Source organism: Gigantopelta aegis, chromosome 6, assembly GCF_016097555.1.
Source record: "Gigantopelta aegis isolate Gae_Host chromosome 6, Gae_host_genome, whole genome shotgun sequence".
Lineage (NCBI taxonomy): Eukaryota > Metazoa > Mollusca > Gastropoda > Neomphalida > Peltospiridae > Gigantopelta > Gigantopelta aegis.
The window spans coordinates 14,136,382-14,152,763 of NC_054704.1; the positions used below are offsets into that span (position 1 = coordinate 14,136,382).

General features: G+C 40.8%; 1 long non-coding RNA gene across 1 annotated transcript in view; it reads left to right on the plus strand.

Moving 5' to 3' along the window:
- Positions 1 to 14,975: 14,975 nt before the first annotated feature.
- The window catches only part of LOC121376079, a 77,281-nt gene continuing 75,874 nt past the window's right edge, over positions 14,976 to 16,382 (plus strand). Inside the window, exon 1 of the long non-coding RNA XR_005958399.1 lies at positions 14,976 to 15,333. This is a non-coding gene — a long non-coding RNA (uncharacterized LOC121376079). The remainder of the gene's footprint in view (positions 15,334 to 16,382) is intronic.

Sequence of the window (16,382 nt, forward strand, 5' to 3'; positions counted from 1 at the left end):
GTCACTGTATACAAGAAAGTCACATGACATGCTGTCAAAGTTGAAGGTTGTCAAACATGGATTTTACACATTAGAACATTCGTTTAATAGTGTGAATCCACCCCTGGCGCGAATACACTCGACACATCGTTGCCTCATGCTGTTGATCAGACGTCTGAAGAACTCTTGGGCAATGGTCTGCCACTCTGCCATAAGAAGTTGACCCAGATCATGAAGGTTGGCCGGAGGGGCATGGTTATCCCGAACTCTCCTACCTAATTCGTCCCAGGCGTACTCTATTGGGGCCAAGTCAGGCGAATATGCTGGCCAATCCATCCTGGCGATACCTTGTTGTCTGAGAAAGTCCGTTACCACCCTGGCACGGTGGGGTCTGGCATTGTCATCCTGCAGAACTGCCCCGCCGCCAATCTGCTGAAGGCCTGGGAGAACCAACGGCCGGATAATCTCATTCAGATAGCGGATTCCATTCATATTGCCATCCACCACATAGAGGGGGGGTCCTGTGGTGGATAGAGATGCCGCCCCACACCATGACGCTGCCACCACCGAACCGGTGACGTTGTCTAACGTTAACGTCAGCGAAGCGCTCCCCAGGACGTCTGTAGACACGAACCCAACCGTCGTTGAACTGGAGACTAAACCTGGACTCGTCAGTGAACATCACTCGACCCCACTGAACACGTTGCCACCGCAGATGAAGAGTGCACCAGTGACGTCTGGCCGTTCTGTGACGTGGTAGAAGTGGTGGTCGAACAGCCTGGCGACGGCAGCATAGATTATTGGCTCTCAGACGATTGCGTATGGTTTGATCAGACACTCGAGTTCCAGTCGCAGTCCGCAGATTGTCACGTAATCAGCGTGCAGTGGTTGTGCGTTGACGTAGAGCCATATTGGTGATGTAGCGGTCCTCTCTATTTATAGTGCTTCGGGGTCTTCCCGAACGTGGACGATTTCGAACAGAATTCGTTGCTTGGTACCGTTGCCACAGTCGGCCAACGACACTCTGACTGACACCAAGTCTCAGAGCAACATTTCTTTGCGTATTGCCATCCTGAAGCCAAGCAATAGCCCTTCCTCGATCTTCGATAGTCAGTTGAAGCGGTACCATTGTCGAATTTGGAGTGTGCACCGTACATGAACGCAAGCTCCAATTATACGGAAATTCAGCATTGGGAACATGGAATACACGTGCAAAGCGTGCAAATGAAACGCTTTGTGAAAAAGCAAGTTATGGGCACTTAGCAGACCTTTCGCTTTCACCCTAATTTACGTGCAAATGTAAGCATGTTTTCGCCATTAGAACTAGTAGACAGTCAATGACAGTGGATTTTAATTCATTTATGGGTAGCTTAGACCCACTTTCGTCAAAATGGAACAATACCATGCGTGACATTATGGTCTAGCTAATATAAATGACATTCAGAAAATAATGTCGAAAATATCGTCCGACCCTTAAATTCTTTTGAGTAGTATACTTTAAAAAGGTTAAAAATGTAGCTTAAGTAAAGTACTTGGTTAGAGGATCATCTGATCATTACATTCGATTGATTTAGGTGGTGGGAAGGACTTCCTCCAAAATGGCTGTTGAGATACCAGACAGTTGTAGCTAAAAATGCATTCCTTTTGTTTGCATACAAATGTCATTATTTGGTGAATCTACAGAATACAACCATCTTCAGCAAACGGGTAAAGGACCCTTAGCAATAGTACACTACCATATACATGTATTTCCTATTAGTGTTTCCTAGCTTGTTTTAGCATGGTGCAGCACCATGCCTCGATAGCCTTTTAACACCATCTTGCCTTAATCAGTGCCATGCTGCCCCGAGATTAAACAAGCTTTTTCAATAATTCTAAAATTGCCTTTATAAACTCAGGAAAGTGTATTATTAAATCAAATATGTCTATTATATATTTTGCCATTAATTTTTTAAAACAAGCACATTAATATCAATTTCAATTATTTTGTTGTTGTTTTTACTGAAAAATAAAACGGGGCCCTAAATATGGTGAAAATGCCCTACAAGTGTTGTCTACAATGCCATGCCAAATTCCTTGGGGAAAACGTCCACTACACCACAGACATATTCTTTACTTCGTTCTCTATTTGTGGGGAAAACGTCCACTACACCACAGACATATTCTTTACTTCGTTCTCTATTTGTGGGGAAAACGTCCACTACACCACAGACATATTCTTTACTTCGTTGCTTCCTATGCCAGTGTTGTTTAATGTGCTTGAAACCTGACTTTCATAGAAAGCTTTAACGAGTGAATATCACTACTGATTAATGAACAAACCATTAAAGTGATTTCACATTTTATTATATTTAACAGTCTCAAAATGTCAATATATACAATGCATTTTAAATCCAGTCGACATGATGTCTGGGTGTCCAGCAAGCTTCCTGGTGCAATCGATGATCATGATGCTTGTGATTTCGTCAGTAAACTGAAATGAAATATACAAGAAGGATTAGTGGTATGAAAAGATTAACAATACAGAAAATCATTATTTGTACATCCACTATCAGTGTTTCTGCCAGAAAGAAATTTTTGTAAATAACACTATGAAATTTAATATTTACAATGTGTGTGCTGAATGGAACTGGTAGATAAGACGTATGGGGTAGAAAGAAAATGGGTTAGGTTTAGGCTGAGGGTTAAGAAAATCAAATAGTAATGATAAGAGTAATTAATTTTGTGACGCCAATCAAATGGCCGTGCATGTCTGAAAAGCTAGCAGAAGATATAACTTTTAAAATTTTAATGCTAATGGAATACAGATCTACTGAGAGGTATAGCAGAGTCAATTCAGGAAATGTTTGTTTTTGTCGTTTTTTGGGGGGAATAGATTCGAGACTCATTCCTAATTTTTTTTAAAAGGATTGGTAACCAAGTTATGGTTTGTGACACACTGCCATACCAAATTTAACTAGCATGCAAGGTTTGATACTTCTATATGAATTAGTAAATAAGAAATGGAATGTGTCGCAGCCATTACAAGCTTTACTAGCATGCAAGGTTTGATGATCCCATATCAATTGATAGGAAGATGTTGTACAAATAAGGAGTCCCTTTAATGTGCAATAATCTGTTAAAAGTAAGTCACTGTGAGTAACCCCCAATCCTCATCATGAGCAACATCAAGGTAAGCTCAAATAAATAAATTTGTATTGCAAGGCAATCCTAAACCCTTCAAGGTGTGTAAGAGATTACCTGGTTAAAAATGTGTTGAATCATGTGGCGGATTTATCTAACAATGTAATTTACATTAATAGGAAAAAAGGAAAACAGAATTTGCCAAAATATGAAACAAAAAATCACACCCTCCACTAGTTATTAAAGATATAGTTGTAAGTTATACTTGCAATTATTTTGATTATCAAATACATATAAACTATATATTGCAGCGGTACAGAGTAAATTCTAAATTTTTAAAAAAATGGCATCGCAAAGTGACAAATATTGTGATTTGCTAGTAAAATGCATTTTTGTGTAGCACAATTTTTAATTATAATTAAAAATATATATTATTATGAAAATGTGCATGACATTCAAGAGTGGACTAAATTCAGTACCCAGGTCTATAGTTTAGAATGCAATCAAATTGTCAAAATTTTGAGAGGCATGCCAGGTCAGAGGTCTCATATCCCGTAAATATTCGGCATACAGAGGAATTCCGAATGCCCAACTCGGGGACACTTTGGCTAATAAAAATAATTTATTTGATTAGCAAATCATATTCATTAAAGCTATTCAGCATTATCCGCGGGTGTTTTTAAAAATTATTATTATTATTTTTAAATTAATAAATGAAATGGTTTCATTGTTTTTCACTGGTAATGTGGTACAAGGAAAACCGGTTCACAGTTTATTCAAATAAAATAATTATTATTGAATTTTATTAGAAAATTTGTTTCTAATTTTCATTATTATTCATACTTACCTAGTGCTAGCACAATAAATATGCTATTCAACCTGAGTCATACCTACACACTGCAGAATTCTCTCCCTTGCCGGATATGCGCAATGTTATCCTTGCACGGGCTACCTGTATCTTCATTCTCAGTTCAAAGTCCACCCAGGTGGGTGGGATGTATAGTTTGTTGTGCTAGCACTAGGTAAGTATGAATAATAATGAAAATTAGAAGAAAAAAAATTCTAATAGACTTATTCAACTTACTGTGCTAGCACAACAAATATGCTACAACGGATGTGCAATGACACCGTTAGAGCACGTGAATTCAACATTAATGGGAGGAGGTAAGAAAATAGAGGACTTACCCGTACCCAAAAAGCTCCTTTGAAGTAATGACATGGAGATGGAGATAGGACGAACCATGACATACGGTAACAAGGAGTCAAAAAACTTTTGGGAATAAAAACGGGGCTTCCCAAAGAAAAACCCATCCCTCAGAAAAGGGTGGAGTGTTCCCCATATCTGAAGCGTGAAAGGGAGGAAAAACATCTCCCCAGGGCACAGAGAGGAAAATCGGTAGACAACACTACAAAAAAAACCCCATCCCCCAGAAAAGGGTGGAGTGTTAAACATGTCTGAAGCGTGAATCGATGGCAGTTCGGGGACGGAAAAGAGGTTGATCCCTTTCCGTTGCCCTGAGCACAGAAATGACGTGTTGAGCTAGCTTGATGGTAGCTGCAATCATCTGTCTGGATCCTACGCGTACCGTCGGGACCAACCGCCATATCCCAGCCGCCGTTTTAGAAACGGTCAAAAGTGTGCCGTCCTCTCACCCAAACCCCTGCATTCATGACCTTTATAGAAGAATGTCATGAAAATTCAGGGAAGCAGAAATGGCTCGGATCTCATGTGGTTTAACAGAGAAATTCCGTAACACATGATCACCCTCCATCTCCATATGCTAGCTTGATGGTAGCTGCTATCCATCGAGACAAAGCATTTTTTTTGACAATCACCCGGCCAATGGTATAAGAAAGTAAACAATCTCTTTTTACCCTGCCGCCGTTTTTTTTGTACACTCCAAAATAATACTTCAATGCTCTCACCGGGCAAAGAAGTCTATCCGAGTTATCAGATGACAGTGTACGAGAACTGTGAATGACAATAGGTGGAAATCCTCTTCCCCCAACGAGACCCACATACGCCAGCAACAAAGATAGGGTCGGTACGTAAAGTGACAGACCCGTCCGAATTGTAATCAACCAAGTCATGCAAAAAAAGCATGTATCTCTCCACTGATCCGACAACAAGCCGCCAGTGAAACCAGAAACGAGTCTGACATCAAGGCACGGCTGACTAGCGACAACCTCATAAGGCGCACCCTTAAGAGTGACAGGAGTAAAACCAGAAAGACATTCCAGAGGAGGAATCACGTCACGTGGAAGGTCGTTCAACTGTGGATTGAAATGATTTAAGTAAGACAGGAGGAGGGAAGGCATAAAAATCCAGTCCCGTCCAATCCATACTTAACGCGTCATACTCCAACGCCAATGTGTCTGGTATCGGGGACACGAACACCGGCAATAGGTTGTTCAACCATGTGGCAAATCTGTCCACCTGTGGACTGCCCCACACCCGAAGAACCGCTGCGACCACCCCTTTGTTCAACATCCACTCAGTCTGAACAGGGGTATGTCGACTGAGGGCATCGGCTAACACATTCACCAATGAAGGAATGTGTTTCGCCCACAGAGTGGTCCCTAGTTGGTCGCAGAATTCCAAATTGGCAAGAGCTTTGCGACCCAAAGTCTCCGATTTGGTTCCACCCCAACGATTGAGATATGCCACTACCGACGTATTGTCGCATCTCAACAGAATTCGAAGGTGTCGAAGAACACACTGGAAATGAAGACAGGCACGATGCACTGCCTCCATCTCCAAACAGTTGATATGAAGCTTCCTCTCGGAGAGATTCCATACCCCTGAAATGTGTTGATCCAACAGATGCGCCCCGTACCCGTGCAGCGACGCATCCGCGAAAAGGATCAGATCCTGAGCAGGGGGGTGCAACAAAACTGATAGGGCCATGCACTTGTCCGACAGGCACTCCTGTATCGGATGAGTAAACCATGGACCCAGAGGCACTATCGTGTCCCAATTGTGACCATCCCACCATGGGGACAAATGCCACTGAGTGGTCGTTTGAATCGTCTGAACCGCACGATCAATGAAGCCAGAGATTCGAGGTGGCCCAACACCACATGGAGAGATCATACCGTAGTACTTTGCTCCCCATCAAACGTCGCGCCGATGTTTGAAAATTGTGGATACGCGCATCGGTGGGACGAACCAACGCTACCACAAGATCGAAGAGCACTCCGAGATATGTGAAAATCTGAGCCGGCGTTAACTCTGATTTCACCCAATTGGGAATAAAACCCAATTGGAGGATCGTGTCCAAAACCAACCCGACATTGGTCTGACACTCCTGTTGCGACGAAGCTGGGATCAACCAATCGTCCAGATAGGTATGCATTCGAACCCCTAACAAATGAACATGACCTACCACCGCTTTTACCACACGTGTAAAAGCATGGGGGCTCGTCGCCAAATCGAACGGGAGCACACGAAACTCGTACGCTTTCCCGTCGAACAGGAAGCGCAGAAACTTCCAAAACGCCTTGTGCACCGGGACATGGAGGTATGCGTCTTTCAGATCGATCGACGCAGCCCACTCCCCAATTTGAAGCAGGTTCCGGACCGAATGAACCGTTTCCATTTTCATGGAAGGAACATCGACGTAGACGTTCAGTGGCTTCAAATTTAGGATTGGTCTCCATTCCCCATTTTTCTTCTGGGCGAAGAAAAGATGAGAATAAAATCCTGGAGTGTCCAGACTGACTCTCTGGATGGCCCCTTTGTCGAGAAACTCGGCTATCATACTCTCCACTAAAACGTGCCGATCCGCGGACGGTAACGGCAGCATTCTTAGAGTTGAAGTAAGAGGGGGGCTCGAAGAAAAGGGTCTTTTGTAACCGCGTCGAACGACCGACAGAACCCAGGGGTCGAGACCAGGCAGCTTGCACCAATTTCGAAGGAAATGGTGGAGCCTGCCCCCCACGGTATGGTTGCTAAAGGTACCTCCGAAAGCAACTGCCGATCGTTCACGTACCCTCACCCCAACCGCTTACCACCCGTAGGCGCAACGCCTTTGGTGGACTGAGAATGGAACGCAGTACGACGTTTGCGTCCTCGCTTAGCGGAAGACGGGTTGTTACCTGGTTGCCTCCTAGTGTCAGGAACCCTAGGTATCTGAGCCGACTGTAAAAAAGCAGCCTTTTTATCACAGGAGGTTTGAAACCCGAAAACGTGGACCGGCGTTTACCAGAGGTTGAGGGTTGAGTGTTCGGGACTGGTCGCGACAAATCCTTGTCTAGGACAATATTAAAATCGGGACGGAAAAGTAAATTTTCCCGTACCGAACGTGTATGAAAAACCGTCTTCGCAACATTTGACGCACTCAAACGCGCCAGGTAATGGTCACACCGTAACAAAAGACTGTTTGCAAACAATTGGCCAGATAACTGAGCGATATGCTTAGAGGCTTTTGACGCAGCCAAACAGTCTTTCGCCATCGCGGGAAGGCTCTCGACAGCCTTATCCAAGCCAAATAGGAACGTACCTAAATGGTTATTAACCTGGAACATCGACTTAGCCAGCCGTTTGAACTATTCCAGATCCGCGATTGGCAATGACACATGCGGCGATGGGGAACAAGCGGCTCGGACAATAGCGGGAACGACCGCCGGATGTTCGAGAAAATCCGCCCCCAACGTCTCATAGGAGTCGGCACGAAAAATGCGTGCTCCTGTTAAGATTTTCCCCGTAGGCAGTGCCATTGGGTACTCATCAACACCCACTCCCAGGATACGATCACTGCCAGTGATCAACACATCAATGTCACAAAGTGAACTGTGCGCCTCCTGTGCAAGTGGTAAACCCGACTCCTCACGAGGAGTGATCAAATTCAAAGAACGGTTCCCGAAGGAGACACCCTTGAATGTAGGTTGGGCCTCAACCTGAGGTATAGCGTCCCCGCATACCTGTCGGACCGGGTTCCTGACAAAAGCCAGAACCGCCGGATAATCGCACTCCTCCTCTACCTCCGAACCGAAGTGAGAGAAAGCTGGGTCAGCGACAGAATCCAGTCCAACCGACGCTTCTTTTGAAGCCAGGTCACTGTCCATTGGATCCTGAAGATCTACATGGACTCCTCCCCCTAATCGAGATGCCCCTGGGGCAGCGTCTCCTGAGACGGAAACAATAGGAACCGAATGACAATCCCTAACTGCATCGTCAAACTGCTGTCGAGACGCAGTTTCGGTGGAAAACCGGGGGGGGGGGGGGGGGGGGGGGGGGGGGGGGGGGGGGGGGGAGAGAGAGAGAGAGGAATGGGAGCCGCACCTGACGGTCCCGTCTGCGAAAGCAATGATCCCAACTGAGGCGAAGCGTTAAAAAATTCCACAAAACTCCAAAACAGCGTTTCCTGAAAGCCTAACGGTCGTTCCTGCGCCAAGTGCGGAACGGTCAGAGTTTGCGGCCACAGAGTACCCCCAGCCAAGGGGTATCTGCGCGAACCTCGTCCTCTATCGAGTAAAGTTGAAGAAGTAGGGACCAAAGACGGTGCAAACTGTGAGGAGATGTCCGTTGCTACCGAAGTCACCGGACCTTTGGGGTAAACATATGCAAACGGAGGACCCAAACAGAAGAAGGCGCCATCACCAAAAAAGATGGCTCACTTACCACGGTCACAATAGGAGCCCGGGGGGGCAGGGGGGCCCACGCTCCCGAAGTATCGTTAATTGTACTCGTAACACGGACCGATGAAGAAACACCCTTGTGTTTCCCCCCTTTCCGGACACTTTTTGAAGTGTCTGCAGACTTATGGGACCCACTAAGTCCGACTTGCCGACTACTGCCGAAGCAGGCGACAAGATTTTGCTGGTACCCGAAACCTGAGTCTGCAAACCGAACCGAACCCACTGGTCAGGAGACCACGTGGCGCAGATCTCACATTGACGGTATTGAGAACAAGACCGACAGTCCGGACACAACACGTGTGTGTCTTTACGTAGTAAAGAAAATTGACAACCATCTCGCGCACAAACTTTCCGTGCGCTAGCTGTCAACGAACTCACGTCAGACATGGTAAATTCAACACAGAATTCCAAACTACCAACCGTATGTCAAGTTCAACCGAAAAACAAACACAAAATTACAAGTAAAGAAAACTTTTTGCCAAAGCTTAACAGGTGTTAACAGGTGGACTGCAGAATTGAGAATGAAGTTACAGGTAGCCCGTGCAAGGATAGCATTGCGTATATCCAGCAAGGGAGAGTTCTGCAGTGTGTAGGTATGACTCAGGTTGAATAGCATATTTGTTGTGCTAGCACAGTAAGTTGAATAAGACTAGTTATGTCATTTATGTCGGATGGGTAACTAAATTCTAATATATATTTCTCTGCAGTTTATCTTATGAAATACTTTAAGTAAAAACGAGGTGAAAATACGAGAAAAGGCTGATCACATGATTTCCTCTTTGTTTGAGAATAGCAGCCCCACACATTCAGTCAGCGAACATTTCACTAACGTTTGCAAACTATCTGATTGTTCCCAACTTTGCAATTTGGTTTACTGGGACGCATGTAAATCAGTCAAGCTGGTATTTTTTGCTCAGTTTGGCAGTGACTTGTAGAAGTAATCAACTCAATTCCTCGTTAGGAACTTTTAAAAATACTTGCATTATTATTTGTTTCTTTAAAGCATAAACATACAATTTTATTCTGGACCCATATTCATGATACCTATGCTTGTTGCTTGGATTTCTTGCAGCTCTAGTGCACATATTGACTTGCACAAAAGTTTTATGTTTGATGTTTAAACAATTATACATAAACTAGATAAAGGTGGAAAATCGCAAATTGGTGCATTTGTAAACCATCAAATCATTGTCAGATATAAAACAAACTTTTTGAAAAATGCTATACAAATGTGTGGTTTGTTATACAAAAATTGTTATACAATTTCTATAACTTATGTCGCACCCTGGTGCCCACTAGAGTTGTAGGTAGGGCAGATCACACAGTCCCATCTCTCACTCTTCTAGTATTCTACAATGCATGTGCTGAGGTGAAAACTGAACCAAGAAATGTGTCGAATCAAAGTGAAAACAAATAGAGAAAAAAACTAACCTTTTGCTCAGTCAATTTTCTTAATGTTGTTGACGGAGACATAATGGTAGAGGACAACCAGGAGGAACAAAGACACTCCTAAAGCATTGGCAAAGATTGCAAGCTGCACGTCCGTGATCATCTGAAATGTAGATGCACATGTATGGGAATAAAGAAAGAAAGAACAGGGCTTCTAGAATTTGTATAAAATCCACTAGCCATGGGATCAGTGATTAAAAAAAACTGACTAGCTAAAATTAAAAATCACTAGCCCTACTTTACTTTAAATTAATACAATTTTACTAAATAATATAGTAATAATCAGATATGTCACCTAAAGAGCTTTAAAACACTAACATTGATGGGTTGGGGCGGAGGCAGGATATTCATATTTACAAAACAGACTTAACTGCAAGATTTGACCCTTTTTTTCACTAGCCGTTGGGCATGGCAATACAGGAGACAATATTTCGAAATCTGAGGTAACCAGAAGTAGGTTCTCATGGTTTTTACCTAGGTAACCAATTGTTCGGTTACGTGAATTATATTTGCATAACCCGTGCAGGGCTTCTCAACTTTTTACAAAATTCACTAGCCATGGGATCAGAAATTTGTAAAATTTACTAGCCACGATTAAAAATTCACTAGCCCTACTTTATTTAATACAATTTTACTAATAGTTATAATCAGATATGTTACCTAAAGAGGGAGATAGAGCTTAAAAACACTAACATTGGGGGTTGGGGAGAGGGCAGGATATTCATATTTACAAAATAGACTTAAATGCAACATTTGACCAAATAAATTTCACTAGCCGTCGGGCATGGCAATAGTAGTTATTTACTAGCCCAACATTGAATATCACTAGCCATGGGAGTGGGTTACCTGATTGGTTACCTCAAAATTATGTTGAAATTATATTTTAAATACATAGTTTTTAGCTCAAACAAATACAAAAGAAAACATTTTACCCCAAAAATATGTCTTTAATGCTTGCTAAAGTTATTAATATTATAAAAGAACTGAATATTAGCCCCAGTACTGAAACAAAATACAGGGGCGTAACTAGACATTTTTTTAGCATTACACACGCCAAAGGCGTGCCCAAGCCGGGGGATTCAGGAGACCTCCCCCCTGTAAAAGTTTTGAACCTTTTCAGAGGCATTTTTTCTATCTTTTTTCGAGTCAATTTTAAGAGGATATTTTATAGAACAATTACATACAGCCTCGACCTATCCCCGGGTTATGTTTTTGCATTACACATATGCGTACTGTGCGTAATGGGCGATACGCCTTTGAAATAGATTCATAATTATTTGAAGGGATTCCTTTTTATGTTTGTGCTGGTTAAGCTACTTTCACTTTATCGATGGTACTTCTATACTACAGTGATGTACCAAATGTTTGTTTTTTATTATGTCTATATATATTCCTTTAGAGATAAAATAGTAGATAATTTAGCTGTCCCCAGCGGTCTAAGTACATTTCTTTAAAACTTTTGGCTCGACTCTATACTGAACATTTACTTTAGACTGGTTGCAAATTACAACTGTTGAAATATAACGTTGTTTACTGATTTGCTGCACATCAAGTATCTAAAATTCAGCCTAAAACATTTGTTGAAATACTAGTAGTATGTCTGCGTGAATAAACGTCCTGTAATCATAAAGTTTGCAAGTTTTAATTTCTTAACATTTACAGGTCATGGCGTAACCAGTTTGCGTAAATTTAATTTTACACAGAAAAATTGCTCATTGATGGACTTTTTTCCCCCTGTGTGTTAAAAAGCATATGTGGAAAAGGTCCCATGTAAATGCACTGTATCGATAAAGTGGGCCTTACTGTTTAAACATTTCTGAGATGACCCAAACTAACTAGTTAAAAATATTAGTTTGGGATGATTCAGATCTACTTGCACTGATCCATAACTCTAGCAAGCTCGAACTGAAACTCCCCAAACAATTAAACTCATTTAGTTTTTAAAATAGCTAGAATTTTAAGTTGCAAGCCCGCCAGTAGATGTAGACAATTACGGTTCGTGTGCAGGGAGATTTCAGGGGTCAACCCCCCCCCACCACACACACACACCTACTAAAGAGTTTCAGATAGTGTGTGAAAAAACAGAACCTCTGATATGAATATTAGAGCAATATAGAATTAAAATAACAAATCACAAGCTAAGTAGCAGAGGAGATGTTCATGCATATGTTTGTGTCTTATCTGCAAACTATTGTTTTGGTGGTTTTAACAGGTGAATTAAATTTTTATTTCACCTGCTAGGTCTTAAAAATGGGCTGCTTTTCACAGCCCCCTCTTTCAAGCCATATAATTCAGTCTTAGAAAAAAACACAATGTAGTAGTGTTGGTATTGTAATGAAATTTACTTTTCGGGTCCCAATCTGGGGACCACGGGTTCGGCTACCCCTTTCGGTTGTAGACTTTTGCTGGTACTAAGAGTCTATTAATAATTCTCTAGAAGGCTGAAATTACAATAAACCAGACCGACTTGACTAGCACAGAAAACCCAAACTAACAAATAAACAGATTACACATTTATTCGAGGGGGTACAAACAAATAACAAATATGTATGGTAGTCCTCTAAGAATCCATATATGAATTGACTACCACTAAATAAGTAAATTTACACCCACATATCCATACAAATAAATATTTATATTTAGGGACGTGTATGAATGTGTCGTGGATAATCCCGACAAAGAGAATATTCGCGGAATTGAATTTACATCTGCAGGACAGCCCACACCAAATAATTAGGCTCTACACCTTACACGATTACCCATCCATGCCGGTGTACACGAACTCCGTTAAATCATATATATTGGACAGCCCCCTTCAAAGCTATTTTTAACCAAAACACCCTATTAAAGTAGTCGTTTATCCATATAATTAGGACTCACTTATTCGGAATGGGGTTACAAACCATCGACAATGACGAAGACCGCTTATTAAAATCAACAAGATCCTAATTTAATCAGGTTTAATTTATTCAGACGGGTCGTCCGTTCTCTAACTCAGCCAAAACGATTAAGCGGACAGTTCGTGCACGGTAAAAACACGGAATTATATATGGGACGATTACACCTTACACGTAACACGGGTCATTGCCTGACTCACTTTATGTAGTTAATTTATAATTTTAATAACCGAAACTTATAAGATATACATTGGTTAAACGTATGTTTAAATGGGCAGACAGCTAGGAATGGAAGCAAACATGTTTACATATATATAAAACGAAAAACAACACAGCACACAAAAACTAACCTCACAGAAAAACCCGAGCGCAAGTGGGGATAAATAACGTGCGTCGAAAAAAATTATCTAACCTGACCAAACTGATTGGTTGATTCAGTCAGGCCACACTCTTGCACGGACTTCTGCCGACAACATTTAAAACGGTTGCACGACACTTATTGTATTATCCCTCGTAGCAATGAGAAAATAACATTCCTGATATTCATAAGTGAGTAGAGTTAGATCATGCTGTTAATGTAATTAGTAAGAGATATAATCAGAATCTTAACTGAATATAATAACCAAGGAAAATATGAAAAGATAGACAGACTGAAAACCAGGAATGCTACAGTATAAAGTGCTCCAACTAGCCATAGCTAGTGGGAATTTCACTATTATCTCAGTTGGTCGAACGCTGGACTCTCAGTCCGTGGTTCGAATTTCCTCAGTGGAGGTTGTCACACCTACATTTTCCCATTAGTAGCACCATCCCACAGACAGGATAGCACATACCACAGCCTTTGCTATACCAATCATCCAATGGGTCTAATGATGGGGATCGATCCCAGACAGACCATAATCCCGGTCACCATACATCAGGTGAGCACTTTACCACTGGGCTATGCTCCTCTCCAAAACAATAATAAGGTGTGAAATGTGATGCTAATAGTGAGTATTTATGACAAACTGTGTTAAAAAAATTTCGTGGAATGGAGACAACATTTATTGCGCTTTCTTTGGAAGAAAGTAAAACGAAAACATGCTGGCAACGAAGCTTGTATTTTTGCCCAATATTTATGCTAAGACTTCTTTCAATTAAAGATAAAATAAAATAATTATAAAATGGTGATGCGGTGGTTTTAATGGGGGAGGGGGTGGGGGGTTGGTAAGCGAATTTGCCATTTGCTTTTCTTAATTTTCACTTAAACATAGAAGTACTGTCAAAGTTTTTTACTATAATAATGAGCATACCTTCGGTGCTGTTTTCAGAAAATATTTTCAATGTTAAAACCAATATTCTGCAGTTAATAACTGCAAATAAATCGCAAATCGCCTTGCAAACGTGTCACCAGACTATTTCCTCTTAAAGGTCAAATGTTACTTCCGTTATATTGGCAACCAATAAAAATGAAGAACGTTTCAATTTGTCACAGGGAGGACAAACGAACAGCGCGAGCGGTTTTTTGTGGCTATATTTAGATTTGCCTTTGTTCCACTTTACTACAACTTTTACTACACAGTCATTCATTGTCAAGTTGGCACGTGGGACAGGTAAATAATCTCATTACCTATGTATTAGATGCGTGGGAGGTTACTTCCTGTTTGTTTTGGGCACGCTTAATAAGACACATTATGAGCAGTTCACAGAAGTTATTTTTAAAGTGCTAATAATTTAGTAAAATGAACAAAGATTATTAAAAAACAAAACAACCTAAAATTAATAAAATACATTTGAATAAAATGCACATGCATAATAATACGTGTATTGGGGATATATCCAGTTAACTGGTGTATATTAAATTAACTGTTTGCTCAGTATTGTGTGGAGTTTATGCCAAAAGACTGACCATTTTTATCTTTGTTTACTTTCATGTCTGCTGTTTTGATAGGTCCCAGAAAAAAGTTTGTGCATCGGAATTTGATTAACTTGAGTGTGTTTGTAAAGTTGTAAAGTTTGCGTAGACCAGAGGTGTTTCTTTCAACATATTCCGTTTCATCAGTGTTGATATAACGGGATTTTTATATGATCATGAACTAACAAAGTGCAAATGATGTAGTGAAAAAGTGCGCGTGCGAATGAATCGCACGTGCTGCGCATGCTGACAATGAGCATTGTTCGCAGTTGCCCGGGGAAGAAAGCAACAGTGCATATTGCTGTTCTAACGCGGAAATAGCCCTATGGATACCTCTACAAGTACGCAACGGTAAATATATTTCACGCACCTTTCTTAATTAATTTTGCTTCTTAAAAAACTGCATTTAATGCGGTTGTATTCTGTACACCGTATTTTTTAATTTAGTGTTTTTTACCAGCTGTTTCACGTCTTTTGTCTCAGAATTTGACGTGTAACTTCGGTTCCTTAAAAGGAGCGATGTTGTAACTGCACATTTGTGTTAATATAATATATATACCCTTGAAAACAGTTAATTTATATACATATTGCTTGCAGAAATATTGGCTTGGTACTAGATAAATTATAATAAAAAGTAGCGTGTTGCGGTGGACAAAAAATCAATAATTTTTTTCATTGAATGAATTGAGCGATTTTAGGCGGGAATTTTCTCGGTTTTTTGTTTTGCTATTATCATTGTCTTGATTCTTGGATGCATCTTAAACAAAGGTCTTTGTGGTAATGTGCATTTTTGTTGTTGAATGGAATTAGTACCATATTTTATGTATTTTGTTAATAATGCACCTCTTTTTTAAGCTACTCAATAACTGAATAAACATTGAATGATATTATTAACTAGATATGTAACTAAGAACCAGTTGAAATGTATCAATATTACCTTTGTTTGACACCCAGTAGCTAACATTCATTAATTCATTACACCTACAGGGCTCACACTGGAAATAAACATTGAATGATATTATTAACTAGATATGTAACTAGGAACCAGTTGAAATGTATCAATATTACCTTTGTTTGACACCCAGTAGCTAACATTCATTAATTCATTACACCTACAGGGCTCACACTGGAAATAAACATTGAATGATATTATTAACTAGATATGTAACTAGGAACCAGTTGAAATGTATCATATTACCTTTGTTTGACACCCAGTGGCTAACATTCATTAATTCATTACACCTACAGGGCTCACACTGGAAATAAACATTGAATGATATTATTAACTAGATATGTAACTAGGAACCAGTTGAAATGTATCAATATTACCTTTGTTTGACACCCAGTAGCTAACATTCATTAATTCATTACACCTACAGGGCTCACACTGGAAATAAACA